Source organism: Periplaneta americana, chromosome 5, assembly GCF_040183065.1.
Source record: "Periplaneta americana isolate PAMFEO1 chromosome 5, P.americana_PAMFEO1_priV1, whole genome shotgun sequence".
Lineage (NCBI taxonomy): Eukaryota > Metazoa > Arthropoda > Insecta > Blattodea > Blattidae > Periplaneta > Periplaneta americana.
Window position 1 is genome coordinate 195151901 of NC_091121.1, and position 17351 is coordinate 195169251.

At 34.3% G+C, this 17351-nt stretch overlaps 1 protein-coding gene across 1 annotated transcript in view; it reads left to right on the plus strand.

The window, feature by feature from the left end:
* LOC138700401 (putative ferric-chelate reductase 1 homolog) overlaps window positions 1–17351 on the plus strand; it is a 421089-nt gene that overhangs the window by 301167 nt on the left and 102571 nt on the right. The gene's annotated exons all lie outside the window — the stretch shown is intronic.

The window sequence follows — 17351 nt, forward strand, 5'->3', positions numbered from 1 at the left end:
GATGCTGCAGAATTAATCTCTGCTCCCTCCGCTCATTATCGTCACAGCGCAGCGCCTCGTTGCTGACCTGTCTATCAACAGGATGCATTGTTGGAGCTGGGCAGCGTCTCCTGCTAATTTTAACGAGGGATTCATTCAGTCAATGCTGCCATATTGCCATAGCCTGTCATCCCGATAATTGCGTTACATTCAGCCAAAAACCCCGAGCTGTAGGCTACGTCGCGCCGGCATTAAAACATTTGATTGCTTATTGATGTCCACGCACGTTCCCTCTCTCAGATTGTGTTCATTTCATCCACTTGTTTATAGCTAGAAAAGGGTTTTCAAGGTCTGTAGTAATCTGTACACACGTGGAAGTTTTAACCGTGTTAAAGGCTCCAAATTGAAAATGATTAAACATTTTTCACTCTTTTCCTCCAAGCTAAAACTGTGAATAATTATATAAAAAAAAGCAGTGACAGTCATTGAACTGTCCACTGGATGTATACAATAGCTATCTTACTAATAAACCGTGTATAATATATATAATTTGAACAGATTTTATTAAATAATCCCTCATTTTGAAGCTTGGAACTGAAAGTTTAAAAAAACATAGTTTTCAGTGAAATTTCAATTTTTCAACATAATTTTCCTATTTTCCAAAATCCATCTGTCGTCAGTTTTGAGAACTAGCTAATTGCATTTCAGAATAAAACAAAACACACACTACAGTAAACAATATTACACGAAGGCTATGATCTGCAAGAATGCTGACATATTTAGAGCTCAAATTAAATTGGTTATTAAAAATGTAACTTACTAAAAATAATTTACAGGTTGGATTCTGTGGTGTGTAATTTTCTGGGTACACCTGTGTATTGGATATTAAAAACTACAAAACTTGAGGTGGTTTGATGACATTATTACTATTAGAAATGAAATATTATTGTAGTTTTATACATATTAATGCTATATTGATGATATGAAAGTGAAACGTTTTGGGGTTATATAAGTTGATGTAGAGAATATCTTAAATGAGATCTTCATTTCTATAATTTACTGAGTGGTGGCTATTATTTATACATAAAACTACAAAACGTACCTAAGATAGTAATATTGTTATTAAAAATCAAATATTTTTGTAGTTATTAATCAAATGGGGTTGGGTCTTTTTCATATTCTTAATGGCGGTGTGGTGTAGATATTTATATGCGTCATTCTCTTCAGTATTGGCTCGATAGAGCGCAAAAATTACAATTCGTAAGGAAAGACCAAACGGTATTACTTACTGATAAAATAAGAGGCCTACAAAATCATGTAGTCTCCCGATCATTTCAGCAAGATCTCTTAGCAGGATAAAATGATTTTACCCTCTACAGTTTAAGCTCTACTTGCAGCAGCTATACCAAGATGCTATGTCTATTGTTCGAAAGCATAGCAAACCTGACTTTTTTAACTTTCACGTACAATCCACAATGACCTGAAATAGCTATTGCTTTGCTTCCACATGAAAAACCTAATGATCGTCCTGACATTGTTACTTGGGTCTTCGCATTGAAACTCAAAAACTGAAGTTGGATAGATTCAAGAAAAATTATTTGGCATAAAAAACCATTCAGAGGGAGTATGTTTCATTATTACGGAAGCAAATAACTTTCAGAATGTCTTGTATTCTTCATTGAAAATAAATCTGAAAAATGTTTATTTGAACGTCTAATTAACTTAGTTTGCAGCATTTGCTGCACAAGCCACTATACTGTTTTCGCTGTAAGAAAAATCCTAATGTAAACATAAGCACGTGGCTGTCATATCCGTGATTGGCTCGCAGTCAAAACACTCACACGACACAGGAAAATATAGTTCGTATTTGGAAACCATAATCTTGTATTATTTGACAGTAAACAAATTTAATTCTAGTTGTCAAATACGATGAAACATATAACTTCACTCATATGTAAAACGATATGTAAAAGAAAAGCTACTTTTATATTTTGTTATGCACTATGAACGCGGATGAATACCAATAGTAATACCGAGGTAGTCTGTTCTTGTAACAAGCTGGCGTCACTTGAGCTTCTAGTTGTTCACGTAAGTACGTGGTACTGTAGTATGGCTTCTGCAACCTCAACTGTCCATTGTGAAGACATAAGACTTAAAAATAATTTAATTGCAATAATTATAAAGTAAATGTTTCCTAAGCAAACGAATGCATAGTAGTGAGGTTAGGTCTACTTGACGAGTAACGGGAAATGTTTAACATGAAACAGAATGTACAACAGTAGGCGGGAACACGTACTGAGAATCTATGGCGCCAAACAGCGGCCAATGAAGCCTCACTTCAGTCACGTGCTATTGTTTACATTAGGATTTTTCTTACAGCGAAAAGATTATAGTTTCTATATAACTCTTATGGATAGTTGAGACAGAAAACGTTACCAATAAACAGAGCCTGCGTTTGGTTACTTTGAATTCAAGTTACATGTATAGTGAGGGTCACGTAAGAACAGTTGTCTTGTCAGTGTTGCCAACTGTTACCAAATATCACCATATGAAGTAAAATCACAATCCTACGTATTGAATGACTTCTATAGTTACCGTACTTTATCTTTATGTTGGAAGGTTATTCTGAATAATTCAGTAATTTGTAACGTATTTTCGTAGGCAAACTATACGAGAAAGGGATCAACATGTTAGGTATTTTGTCTGGTAATATGAAATTCATTCGTTTGAGTAAACAATTGATTCACGAGACTCAACTTAAAAAATGTATTTTGTTTGACTACGTGAAATTATTAGTACCAACTCCAAAAAGGAATACCACCATGAAATGTATGCTTAAGAATACTTACTCGTAATAATTTTGCTATTCTACTTATGAATGCTGTCTCTGTGAGCATAATTCCTTGTTCATTATCTTCTTTCCGTTAAATCTTAAAGGAATATAGGCGAATCCAGAAATGCATATAGAGTATTAGTTGGGAGACCGGAGGGAAAAATACCTTTGGGGAAGCCGAGACGTAGATGGGAGGATAATATTAAAATGGATTTGAGGGAGGTGGGATATGATGATAGAGAGTGGATTAATCTTGCACTGGATAGAGACCGATGGCGGCCTTGTGTAAGGGCGGCAATGAACCTGCGGGTTCCTTAAAAGCCATTTGTAAGTAAGTAAACCGTACGTAGTATATCTATTGGTAAGTAATTTCGTAACTGAACAAAGTAATATAATTCTACGTAATTTGTTACAAAGGTAGTTGATTTATTTATCCCATTTTAGATGTTTATCAATAATGCTTTCTAAATATTTGTCTGAAGATTCATTTATAATTGCACAATTACAGCAAATTGAGGAACAACCAGAAGTGTTCAGTTAAATGTTCAGGGGAGAATTAGGTAATTTATGAGATTTACTAGTTAACGAAATTCTATCTGATGCTTTTCCAATTCACTGCGGGCTAAAGCAGGGAGATGCACTATCACCTTTACTTTTTAACATTGCTCTAGAGTATGCCATTAGGAAAGTTCAGGATAACAGGCAGGGTTTGGAATTGAACGGGTTACATCAGCTTCTTGTCTATGCGGATAACGTGTTAGGAGAAAATCCACAAACAATTAGGGAAAACGCGGACATTCTTGTTGAAGCAAGTAGAGCGATAGGGTTGGAAGTAAATCCCGAAAAGAATAAGTATATGATTATGTCTCGTGACCAGAATATTGTACGAAATGGAACTATAAAAATTGGAGATTTATCCTTCGAAGAGGTGGAAAAATTCAGATATCTTGGAGCAACAGTAACAAATATAAATGACACTCGGGAGGAAATTAAACGCAGAATAAATATGGGAAATGCTTGTTATTATTCGGTTGAGAAGCTTTTGTCATCTAGTCTTCTGTCAAAAAGTCTGAAAGTTAGAATTTATAAAACAGTTACATTACCGGTTGTTCTGTATGGTTGTGAAACTTGGACTCTCATTTTGAGAGAGGAACAAAGATTAAGGGTGTTTGAGAATAAGGTTCTTAGGAAAATATTTGGGGCTGAGAGGGATGAAGTTACAGGAGAATGGAGAAAGTTACACAACGCAGAGATGCACGCATTGTATACTTCACCTGACATAATTAGGAACATAAAATCCAGACGTTTGAGATGGGCAGGACATGTAGCACGTATGGGTGAATCCAGAAATGCATATAGAGTGTTAGTTGGGAGGCCGGAGGGAAAAAGACCTTTGGGGAGGCCGAGACGTAGATGGGAAGATAATATTAAAATGGATTTGAGGGAGGTAGTATATGATGGTAGAGACTGGATTAATCTTGCACAGGATAGGGACCAATGGCGGGCTTATGTGAGGGCGGCAATGAACCTACGGGTTCCTTAAAAGCCAGTAAGTAAGTACTAGTTAACGAAAAAGGAATAACTGTAGTTTTTAGCAATGTTAAAAGAAAGAACATTCGAATCAAACTTGGCACATTAGATAGCGTGAGATTTTGACAATTCGAGTGCTCTTTATGAAATCAAGTGACTTAATTCTGAGCTGATTTATGTTTACTGAGGGTAAAGGCTGATTCAGTACATAAAAATGTTCGGAATATGTATGATAAGAACTTTCTTGTGTTAAATATTAAGGTACCTTTTTAACATGTTTCGACCTATTTTCGGTCATCTTCGGAACTGGTCGTAGTTGGTCTTGGCGCCTCTTGTTTCCTCTGTGGGTGCGTTCGTAGTGTAGAGTCAAAGAGTGTGTGTGTTCAAAAATTGAGTTTTGTGTTGAGAATTTCGTTGGGGTATGTTTTCGTGTGTCTGTATATTTCATATTGTTCTAGTGTGTTTAGTTTCTGGCTTTTTGGTTGGATGTGTAGTATTTCCATGTCTGTGTTGATGTCTCTGTAGTTGTGGTTAGCATTTGTAATGTGTTCTGCAAATGTGGAGGTGTTTTGTAATTTTGTTATGGCTGTGATGTGTTCTTTGTAACGTGTTTGAAATGATCTGCCTGTCTGTCCTATGTAGAAGTTGTTGCAGGTGTTACATTTGAGTTTGTATACGCCTGTGTGGTTATATTTGTTTGTTTGTGTGTTGAGATGTTTTTGTAGAGTGTTATTTGTTCTGTATGCGATGTTGTAGTTTAATTTCTTGAATGAGGTTGCAATTTTATGTGTGTTTTTGTCTTCGTATGTTAATGTGATATATTTTTTGTGTTCTTGTGTTTGTGTTGTATTCTTCTGTTTTTTTTTTTTGTTTTGTTTTGTCTTACGTATTATGTTGTCTATATAACAAAATTACAAAACACCTCCACATATGCAGAACACATCACAAATGCCAACCACACCTACAGAGACATCAACACAGACATGGAAATAATGCACATCCAACCAAAAAGCCAGAAACTCAACACACTAGAACAATATGAAATATACAGACACACGAAAACACACCCCAACGATATTCTCAACACACAACTCAATTTCAAAACACATACACTCTTTGACTCTACAGTACGAACGCACCCACACAGGAAACAAGAGGCGCCAAGACCAATAACGACCAGTTCCGAAGATGACCGAAAATAGTCGAAACATGTTAACAAGGTACCTTAATATTTAACACAAAGTTCTCATCATACATATTCCGAAGTGATGCGGTGTTAAAAGTTGTGTAACCATGATGTATAAAAATGTTTCTGGCGTAATAGTTCAATAATGGACACTTTACTTTGTTCCCTTCCATTCTTTTAAATCTTTGAGTATGTCGGGAATAGAACCCAGATCCGCTGGAACTGTGACTAGATACGTTACACCTTGAGCTACGGCAAAGGACATGTAGTGTTCATTTTTGTATTTAATATTACCTGGACACTTATCAGCTATCGGCAGATATGACTAATAACGTGAAAATGAAACGAAAAATTGCTTAATTTTCTGTTTATTTTGCCTTTCACTAAGCGTCCCTCATCAGTGCCGAGCGGTGCATGACTCTTTGTTTTCGTTAAATAAATAAGTGAATAATCATGTCTTACTTGTCTATGAAAGTACAGTAAATTAATTATTTATTTAAGAGTCATGTCAGCCTTCAGGAACTGTTTCAAAACTAATGATTAAAGAAGGCAATATGAATACATTAAAATAAAGTGAGTGCCTATTAAATGACGCATATGTTCATATAAATTATATGTTACTCATAAATTAAAGTATAGACAATTTTAAATACGTGTCTGTCAAATTAATCACAATCACATCATTAGAGATATATTTTTTGCAAAGTCTCAACATTTCAATTGGTGGAATTTCATATTTGTTCTAATATCTATTGCACGAGTAACACACAACACAGTAGCTAACAGTGTCACCAGTCTAGTATATACAGTCACGAAGCTTGAGTTGCGAGGGTGCTAGAAACAATAGACTGTGCCGGGACTATTTCGCATTGTCTATAATGAGGCGATAGCAGCGATCCTAGTGGTTAGCAACTATCTATGGATGCATATTTACTACGAATTGAGCTTCGTGACTGTATATACTAGACTGTGTTGTCATTCTTAACAGTGTAAAACTATAAGGCTGTACTACAACAGTTATCCATAAGCTTTTTAATATTGCCGGGAGAAACTTCAAATTTAAAATCCTTTACTTCTAACCGGAAACAGACAGATCGAACTAATCAACATATATTTACTCTGAACCAAACTTATTAAGGACATAGGCCTACAGTATATTGGGTATTAAATTCATTAAATTATACAGGGTGATTCACGAGGATTTACCGCCGCTTACAGTTCTTATTTCAGAAGACATTCCGCTTTTATAATATTAAATGTGATGCTTTTAAAGAGATAAATATCAGGAAGAGAAAAGTTACGGAATCTGAAGCGGATCCCGTAATAGTAATACGCGTTACAAGAGCGGTATGTTAAAGTTTTCATGTTCGAGGAAAAGTTTGAAAAAGCGAAACGTAGTTGAGCTATTTTAATTTCCGAGAATTGAAAGAAAACATACCGCTCGTGTATCGTACATTATTTTGTGCGAAGATCGTTTATTACATACCTGAAAGAGGAATTTCTAATTAGTTGCAATGAAATCTCCATCTGGGTTTCTGTTCAATGACGGCAAATTTGCAAAACAAAAATATCTATCTTCAAAGTTGTTGCTTTAAAATGTTTTCTGTGTTTACTATACTCCAGCAGGCCGTGATATAGGCTACGTTTGTTTTTTTTTTTTCCCCCAGTCTATGATGAGTCTGGAATCTTGTTGATTTTTTCATGGCTTCCTTAATGTTACTTGCATCGCGAATGCAGTAACTTTAGTGGAGTTGTAGAGTTTACTTAATATTTGCAAATATTTAAAAACAATAATTAACAGTGCAATTCAGGTGAAATTGCAGTGGTAAGTTTCCAATTTATAATTATTACTATATTGAACGTCTCTAAAAATGATATGTTAAAAGCCTAAAGCAGTAAAATCAATATGTCACTTAAGCGGTAAGAAGAGGGAAATTGTTATGTGTGTTAGGTTGGGAATACTGAATGTGGAATTTGAGACTTTCCGCGGATTAGTTTTGTGCGGAAACCAAGCAAATACGCACGATCTCGTACAAAATGTATTTACTCCACAGCCCTGATTTTAACTTAATTCTTAGGCTCCTAGTTTTTGAAGTTGCAAGATTGAGGAAATTAAATACCCCTTTAGATTGATCATGTAAAGCGATCGTAAAATCAAGTTACCATGGTTACTCAACAAATTTAATGTGAAATCACATTTATGACTTCTTTTGTTTGGCATAACGACCTGCAATCTTTTTAGTATAATTATTATTATTGCATACCTGAAGTTTCCAACGCTTGCCAAGCATTTTTTAAACGTCTGTCGTAATTAGTTCAGGCGGAGTACTACAAAGCGGTCGAAATAACGGGAAATATCTCTGCTATGCTGGCAGTAGTACTCTGTTGCCCACACATTCAACCTGTTGAATGATGCGTAAAAACGGAGGGTCTTGTTCGTGTATCGGGTAGGGTTCATTGATTCTCGCTCTTGAAGAGATCATGAATTATTTTTCATCGAGTGATACATGTACACTGCAGTTAGGATGTAGTTTTTATGTCGCGTAGAAAATGATCGTATTATTATTATTATTATTATTATTATTATTATTATTATTATTATTATTATTATTATCATTATCATTATCATCATCCCTTACAATGATAGAGTAAAAAATCTGGAATTTATGTGGACAAAAACTTAAGTTGGAATACTCAAATCACACACACATGTAAAATATTTTTTATGAAAATTCACACACTAAAAAGAATCCGAAATTTCCTTCCGTTGGTTCTCAAGAAGAATTTAATGCAGTCGCTCTTGATGCCTCATTTTGATTACTGTGACACTCTCTACACTGACCTTAACATGAGACTGACAGACTACAGCGTGTTCATAATGCATGTGTTCGATTTATTTGCAACGTCCGTAGATCTGACCGTATCACACCTTCACTAAATATGCTGTCCTGGGACCGTATCAAAGAGCGAAGAACTATTCACTCTCTCACTTTACTCTTCAATATTCTTCAGAACTCTAACCCTAGCTACTTAGCTTCTCGTTTTCAACATTTGTCCTCATATCACGAAATAGATACTCGCTCACAACACCGTATCACACTCTCCATTCCTAAACACAGAACATCCTCCTACTCTTCATCTTTCACCATCTCTGCAGCTCATCTCTGGAACTCTCTACCACAACATGTCAGAGACTGTCGCACGTTATCTATTTTCAAAAATAAACTAAAATTGCACTTTTTCAATTCAGATTCCTTTCAATTATAAGTCCTTTTCTCTGCGATAGTTTTGTAAAAAAATAGATATTTCTTTTCCTTCCTTTCCCCCTTTTTTGTTGTCTTTTTATTGTGGATTTTATTTAATTTTCGCATTTTTTATATTTTATTGTTATTTTATTGCGTTCCATTTGTTGTATTCTTCCTTACGTTTTCCCTATTAACTATTTGTACTAACTGAGTTGCTTTTATTATATTCCAATCTTTAGATTAGTGTTTTACTTTCTTTTTTTTTCTATTATGGTATTATTTTTATGTTGTTTAGTGTCGATTTTGTTATGCTATTATATTTTTTTGTAATATGTTAGTATTCTGTTCTTCAGCTTTTTGTTAAATTTTAACTGCTTGTACACTCTGTGACCTGGTAGAGTGTAAGAGAAGGCCCTATGACCTTAACTCTGCCAGTAAATAAATTTATTTTTATTATTATTATCATCATCATCATACAGTATTAATTCTTGGTGAAGTCATTGGTTACAGGGCGTGATAACACAAACTGACACACTGAATAGAGATTAAGCAAAAATTCTTTTTTAATCTTTTGAAAAGAAGGTTCTACTTAGTTTCACAATGGATATTCTTTCCTATATCAATTTATTTCAGGAATGCCAGCATCATCGCCGTTTCCACGATCGTCATCACATTCTACCTTATATTTCGGCCCTGATCACATATACAGGGTGGAAGTGAAATAGCCTTGCAGATTTTCATGGCGAATAGCTCGTTGTATGTAACAAAAAACTATATCATATTGGTGGAAAGTTCCAGAAAAAAAATGATTTGTAAATGTGTGTGATGACGCTAATAGTAATGACCAAACATCGGATTCTAGGGCAAATGCCTATTTTGTTTCTTTAGGAGAAAAGTAAAAATAATTATTAATATTTGTGTGTCATGGAAATTGAAAGGTATTCAAAGAGTTTTATAGTGCCCTAAAATGCCCTAAAACGGTTATTAGAGCCTAATTTGTTAATATTCGCCTAAAAATGCCTAACTCACTGTAAAGTTTCGCATTTTACTCTTACTTTTTATAATTTATACATGCATTCACTGCGAAATTTAAGGCATTTAAAAAGTGGAAAGTTTGCTTCACACCGGCCATGAAACCATTGATAAAGGAAACAAAATGTTTTGAATCTCACGACACTCGCAATAGATTTCACCGAATTTAACATGTTTGGAGGCATAAATGCCGACAAAGAACCAACCTTAGTTTTGAAGCAGGCAACAATCACAACATGTGCTGCTACCGATTCAGAGATATACTATACTATAAAAATGACTGTTTTCGGTCTGAAACCGATTAGCTGTACTGCCCTTCAGAGTGTCATAAAATCACAATTTTTGGAGAAAAGGTGTTTTTGAAATATTTACGAAAAGTCGTAAAACTGCGAATTAGTAGGGTAAACCGTTACAAAATATTTAAAAGAATGGCCCTCCTAGTGTTAACACTACCAGGAAATGCAACAATAAGTGGAACTTTGTATTTTTGTCCAATTGAATCTCAATAACAACGGTTCATTTGAATGCTCGTTAACAGTTGCTCTTTCCCTCACCTTATTTGTGTTGAGAAGTTTTGAGCGGTAGGACGTTTTCCTGTGAAGTTTAACGCGATAATGCCGAAAAATATAAGTGCAAAATCTACATTGATCCGGCAATGGCTAACAGAATATTCAGAATTCACTTATGATGGAAAAATAATATTCTGCAAGATTTGTAGCAAACACGTATGTAACAATAGTTTAAATATATAAATTCTATTAATTTTAATGAGTAGGCCTATAATATTTATACATTGACTGAGCTATCCTGAGGTATAATTCTTTTTAAGACCACTACACTTTAACCTTTTAAATTCCGATAGTTAAAGTATTTGCAGGTCATTAAAATTTTGATTGTTCGAACCCACTAACTTTGTGATAGAAATACGGCAATACAACAATTAGGATTTTATTTTAATTCAGTTTACTTTACATTTTTATATTTCGCAAGAAAAGAAGTGCCACCCAAAGCAGCATGTGCAAGGAGCGGCTCATAAGGCTAAAGCTCAGCAGAAAAATCAACTGCAACAAACTTTACTAACACAGCCTACTTCATCCAATCTCAGCAGCAATTTCTATGCTGATTTAACCAGAGCGTTTGTTGCTGCTAACATTCCCTGGAATGCAATTGAAAATCCGGTTTTAAGACAGTTTTTACAAAAATACTGCAAACAAAATATCCCATCTGAGTCGACCCTAAGAAAAAATTACTTAGACAGAATATACAATGAAACTTTAGCTTCCATTCGGGAGGATATAGGTGATTATTACATATGGGTCTCTGTGGATGAAACCATATGGGTCTCTGTGGATGAAACCTCAGATCCTATGAATAGGTATATAGCCTAGCAAATATGGTAGTAGGAAAACTTAGTCCTGATGGACCTTCGATTCCACACCTCGTATGTGTTAAGGAACTTTCGAAAGTGAATAGCCAAGCCATTGCTTATTTTGTAAATAAAGGCCTACAGTCTTTATACTCAGGTAATACAGACGATTCTAAAGTTCTGTTGTATTGTACTGATGCTGCCTCATACATGGTTGCTGCAGCTTCACTTCTTAAAACATTTTATCCTAACCTCACGCATGTAACCTGTCTAGCACATGGCCTTCACAGGGTTTCTGAAACAATCCGGAATGAATTTCCTCTTGTCAATTCGTTTATTTCTAACACAAAAAAAAATGTTCTTGTAAAGCCCCATCCAGGATTTCAATATTCAGAGAGAACTTTCCAGATATCCCACTCCCACCTCAGCCGGTTGTTACACGATGGGGAACCTGGATTCAGTCAGTGGTGTATTATTCTAAGTATTTTAAAGAAGTGGTGACAGTTATTGATAAATTACCTGAAACTGATAGTGCAGCGTGTGTGAAAGCAGTGAAAGATTGTCTGAATGACTCACGAGTGAAAAACGATATTGCCTACATAACATCAAACTTTTCTTTCATACCTGCAAGCATTGAACAATTAGAACGTGAAAAACAATCTCTTTGTAGCCAAATAGCAATAGTAAAGGAAGCTCAAGTGAACATACATTCTGCTTTGGGCGAAACTGGGAAAAAAGTTAAAAATAAGTGGGACAACGTATTAAATAAGAATGTAGGATTTTCATTGTTGGAAAAAGTATCAAGAGTGATATCGGGGGAAAGTGTAAATGTTCCAGTAAGTATTGATGTTTCTATTGTACCTAATTTAAAATTTGCGCCTCTCACATCAGTTTCGGTTGAAAGAAGTTTTTCTGCTTTCAAAATGATTCTCAGTGACAAAAGACAAAGGTTAACTGTGGAGAATTTAGAAAAAATTCTGGTGGTGTACTGTGCAGATAATTATAATAAAGTCTGAGCATGGAACTGAATGAAAATGAGTAATCTTGATATCAATAATCATTATTTCATTAGTTTCAATATATTAAATTTGTGCAGCTCTGTTTATAAATATAATATAGTATTCTTTTTTAATGTTTAAACATACTTTTTTGTGCGTATTTTAGTGTATAACTAAAAATTTCAGTGAAAGAAATAAGTATGATACCTTAATGTGCCTAAAATGCCTATTTTCATTAAAATAGAGCCTAATTTTACAAATTTTGAGCTTATTTTAGGCGCCTAAAACTGCAATTTTAGTGCCTAAAAATCCGATGTCTAGTAATGACAACATTACGGACGTCAGAAATAAGTGTAATCTGCTTGAATGTCGTGATTCTCCGCTACAAATTACCCTCAGACTCGCCAGAATTTAAACCCGGTATTGTATTGTATTTATTAACATTCCATGGTATTCATACATTGCTTTACAGCTAGAATAAGGAACAAGTCAAAAAACTTAATACTATTATAAAGTCTTAATTTATAGTCACAGTCTAGATGAAATATATACAGACGAGATTTACAATATAGTCTACTAGTACAACACAAAGTTTTAGTATCAATTTCAGGAAGTGTTATTGAATGTCATGAATTCACCTACAGAATAGAAGGCGTTATAAATTAGGCACTTCTTCAATTTGGCCCTAAATAATCTTATGTTTTGAGTTTCATTTTTTATATCGATAGGGAGGCTATTAAAAATTTTTATTGCCATATAACGCTAGCACGATAGACTTGCCGATGGAGTATGAAAGTAATTTTTTGACGTATGTTTATGCTATGAACTGTTGAATTAGTTACAAAGTTTTCACGATTACATACGAGGAAGATTATTAATGAAAAAAATATACTGACAAGCCATGGGCATTATTTGTAGTGTTTTGAAAATAGTCCTACACGATTCCCTAAATTTGGCACCTACTATTATTCTAATTACTCTTTTTTGTAATAGAAATATATTGTTACTATCTGTGGAATTTCCCCAGAATATTATTCCAAAACTCATTACCGAGTGGATGTATGCAAAGTATATTGTTTTTAAGGTATTGATATTTACTATCTTTTGCATAGATCTAATAGCAAAACAAGCTGAATTTAGTTTGGGGGTAATTTCTTTAATACGATTTTTCCAATTTAACACATTATCGATTTTTAAGCCAAGAAATATGCGACCGACTCTGCAGCATTTCACTTAGCTGTGAGCTGCTGTATTCCCCACTTCAAAACCCTTCAATAAGAGATGTAGCCTCACTTGGGATGTTTATTCGAGAGTGAGATTCTTAACTAGAGCGTAGGTTTGATTAAGTGCACGAGCCATGAGATCCGATAATGCGGGTCCCTTATTTTACAGTTGCAAAACTTGTGTGTACTTTTCATTACTTGCAATCAACAGTTTTCTCGACTATGAGCATCTAATTAGTACGTAAAGTACAAGGAAATGTTTGTTGACATATGACGAACGTCTAATGCTGAATCTTTGTATTACTTTATTTTGAATGAGAACACGATTAATAATTTTTGTTCATAAAATATCTGCATTCAGGGCATAAATTGAATTTGACAGTAGAGTGTAAAAAATTCTGAAACTTCATGAGCATGTTAGCTAGTTCCTCTAGTTAAGGATACCCGGAAAGGTGAAAAGCTTCAAATTTTCAATTTTTTGTTTTTATTTTATTCATAATATACAGAATTTCCCCTTTCCAGATACACATACATAGCTGTAATTTCAAAACTTCCCAGTCTAAAGAACTGATTATTATTTACATTGAATTCAAACAGAAACACGCCAATTTAGATATTGAGAGGAAAGTCTGAACCCAGGCTTAATTGCATTTTAGATTTCATCCCCCACCCATAGCAACCCCCACTTTCAAATTTCAAATGTCGCCCCTATATTTTTATACTTAAATATAAAAAAAAATATTCAATTATTTATACACCTCATTCATTTGTTTTCGCATCTTTTGTTTTCTATCGTCGTGTGGCAACCTGCATTCTTGTTATTATCAGTTGACTGTAGGATGAAAACACAGCTTATTTTGTGTAATTTCCTAAATTTAATCAATAAGGATGATTTATGTTCTCTCTTGAAGGGTACACACCATTTAAAAATAATTTAATACACAAACACAACTATTACATGAAATGCTCAATAAGTTTTTGTAGCTTTATTCTCTTCAGCTCTAATCAACAAGAAGGAAATCCAGATTGCCAGGCGACGATAGAAAACAAAAGCAAAAACAAATGAATGAGGTGTATATTAATATTAATACCGGTATTACTAATTATTAATTTACGTTCTAATTTCACAAGCTTAGACACTTCCATTTCATCAGTTTCCTTTACTGCAGAACGAAATTATTGATGCCAACATAACAGTTAAAAAATAACTGTCAGTGTTGTATTTGTACTCGAAATTCGAAACAAAGTTGGTAAAAGAAAATTCAGCCTGACGTCTAGAAAATCATTATAAACCACTAGCATATGTACTCATAGTAATAGGGGAAAAATTGTTAGGTTTCACATTTATGTATGTATGTATGTATGTATGTATGTATGTATGTATGTATGTATGTATGTATGTATGTATGTATGTATGTATGTATGTATGTATGTATGTATGTATGTATGTATGTATGTATGTATGTATGTATGTATGTATGTATGTATGTATGTATGTGTGTATGTATTTATTTACACTGCAAGTGGGCAAGCACGGGGTGGCAGTGGTATACACAATATAAACAATACACAATAAAATTACAATACACAATACAATAAAAATACACAATGAAATTTAACACAATAATTACAATTAATAATAAAACATAAAATAACCTAATTTTACAATACAACCTACATATGTATAGGCCCTACATAAGTTTCAATATTCTTTCACTTTACTCTCATCTCACTCACTGTAGTGACATTATGACGCATTTCACTGACACTTTAGGACACATTTCACTGACACACTATAACACATTTCACTGACAGTCTATAACACATTTCACTGACACTATAGAGCACATTTCATTTACACTTTAAATTATCACTGATCGGAACTATTCACTGCACTGCAAAACCATAACTTCACTGACTCACCTCACTTCACCGATACAACAGTTCAAATAAGACAAATAATTACACCCTTATGCATACTTATAAACAGAACTACATTTAAGCTAAACATTTCTAGTCTAAGAATCTCTTACACGCTATTTTTAAATAATTTACAATTCAAACCAAGGGAGTAACTCGTCAGGCTAAATAAATACATGTCACCTTAAAAAAATTAAATGTTAAATGTCACCTTAATTTTAATTTGCACTTTATACAAAACTTTTTAAGTTATTCTTGAATCTCCTTAAGGAAGTACAGCCCTCAAAGACCGCTGCAGGTAGGTCATTCCAATCATTTATAGTTCTATTTAAAAATGAGAATTTACCTACATCCGTTTTCTGTTTCCTACATTTGATTTTAAAATCATGATCGTTTCTACCATAGTACGTTGGCTTTTCTAACCGAGCCGTTATGTCTACCCATGCTTTCTGACCTAGATGTGCTCTATGCAATGATGTTATTCTAGTTTTCCTACGTCTGTTTTCCAAAGTTTCCCATTTAAGTTAAGTTCTTTTATCGTATCGTTTCCATGTTCTCTTTTACCTTTAACAAATTTGGCTGCCCTATACTGGATTCTTTCTAAGGAATTTACCTGATAGATTCTATAGGGATCCCAACCTGTAGTTGCGTTATGGTATTAAGTAAGCTGATCTGGACTATAGTCTTGGTCTACTGCTAACGGAACTATGTTCCCTTTGATGAGAAACCATAAGCTATTGAAGAAACACGTCCGCTTTATCTATAAGTATAAACGGATACGAAACTGGCCCCGTTAAAGGAAAGCAGTCAGTTGATTGATTTTCGAATTTAAAATAATTCAATGCAGTCTGTTTCACTCGTACTATAACATATGAGTACTTTCGGATATATAGATTTCAAGGCGGTTATTGCTTTTCTTCGAAAATGATATATTACTTATTGAACTATACGGTATTTCCAGGTCATAAGTTGACGTCAAAGCTCTTGGCTTAGAAGACTGCTCCTTCTCTTACTGGCACCGCGAAGAACGTTGTGTATTCAGGACAGATGAAGAGTAACCTGTAAAAGTACTGGTTGAAGACAGTGCTTCTGTTTTCTCATTACATGAATTATCGTCAAAGAATTGTGAGCTGTATACCGGCATAGTGGATTTTAATATCTATAGAAAAATATGCATTTTACTATCCTTACCATCGACAAAATTAATTCCTTATTCCGTCTGTTGTATTTCATAGAACCCTTTCTCCTCTTCGTGGAACCATTATTTATTAATATTCAGTACTTAATAATAAAGTCATTCTAGAGTAAACTATAATAATTATACAGGTTGATTCATGAGGATTTACCATCACTTACTGAGTTTATGTCCGACGACATTTTGAGCAAAGAATGTCATATAAACATTTGTCCTAATCTCAATATTTTCAGAGTTACACTAATTTGAGGCGGCCGGGTAGAGCAACTGGCTACGGACTGGAAGGTCCGGGGTTCGATCCCAGGTGGTGACAGGATTTTTTCTCGTTGCCAAACTTTCAGAACGGCCCCGAGGTTCACTCAGCCTCCTATAAAATTGAGTACCGGGTCTTTCCCGGAGGTAAAAGGCGGTCAGAGCGTGGTGCCGACCACACCATCTCATTCTAGTGCCGAGGTCATGGAAAGCATGGGGCTTTACCTCCATGCCCCCCCAAGTGCTCTCATGGCATTTTAAGGGGATACCTTTACCTTTTACACTAATTTAAAGTTGTTTGTAAAATGTCATTCTTTAGTTTTAAGTGTAAGAGTATTACAGATAAAGAATGAACTATTCAGGAGTATCATTTCTTTAATTAGTTATTATTCTGTAGCTAAAAATGTGTTGTGAATTCCATAGTTGCTTTGTACAGACTTTTTTTTCGATTTTTAACTACAATATTACATTTTTCTTACACATTTATCACAATAATTGTTACAAATCACGCCACTTTTGTAAATTCTTTAAGACTGTACACTAGAACGCATAATTAAACTGTAAAGAATCAAGTTTCTAAAGTCGTATGATT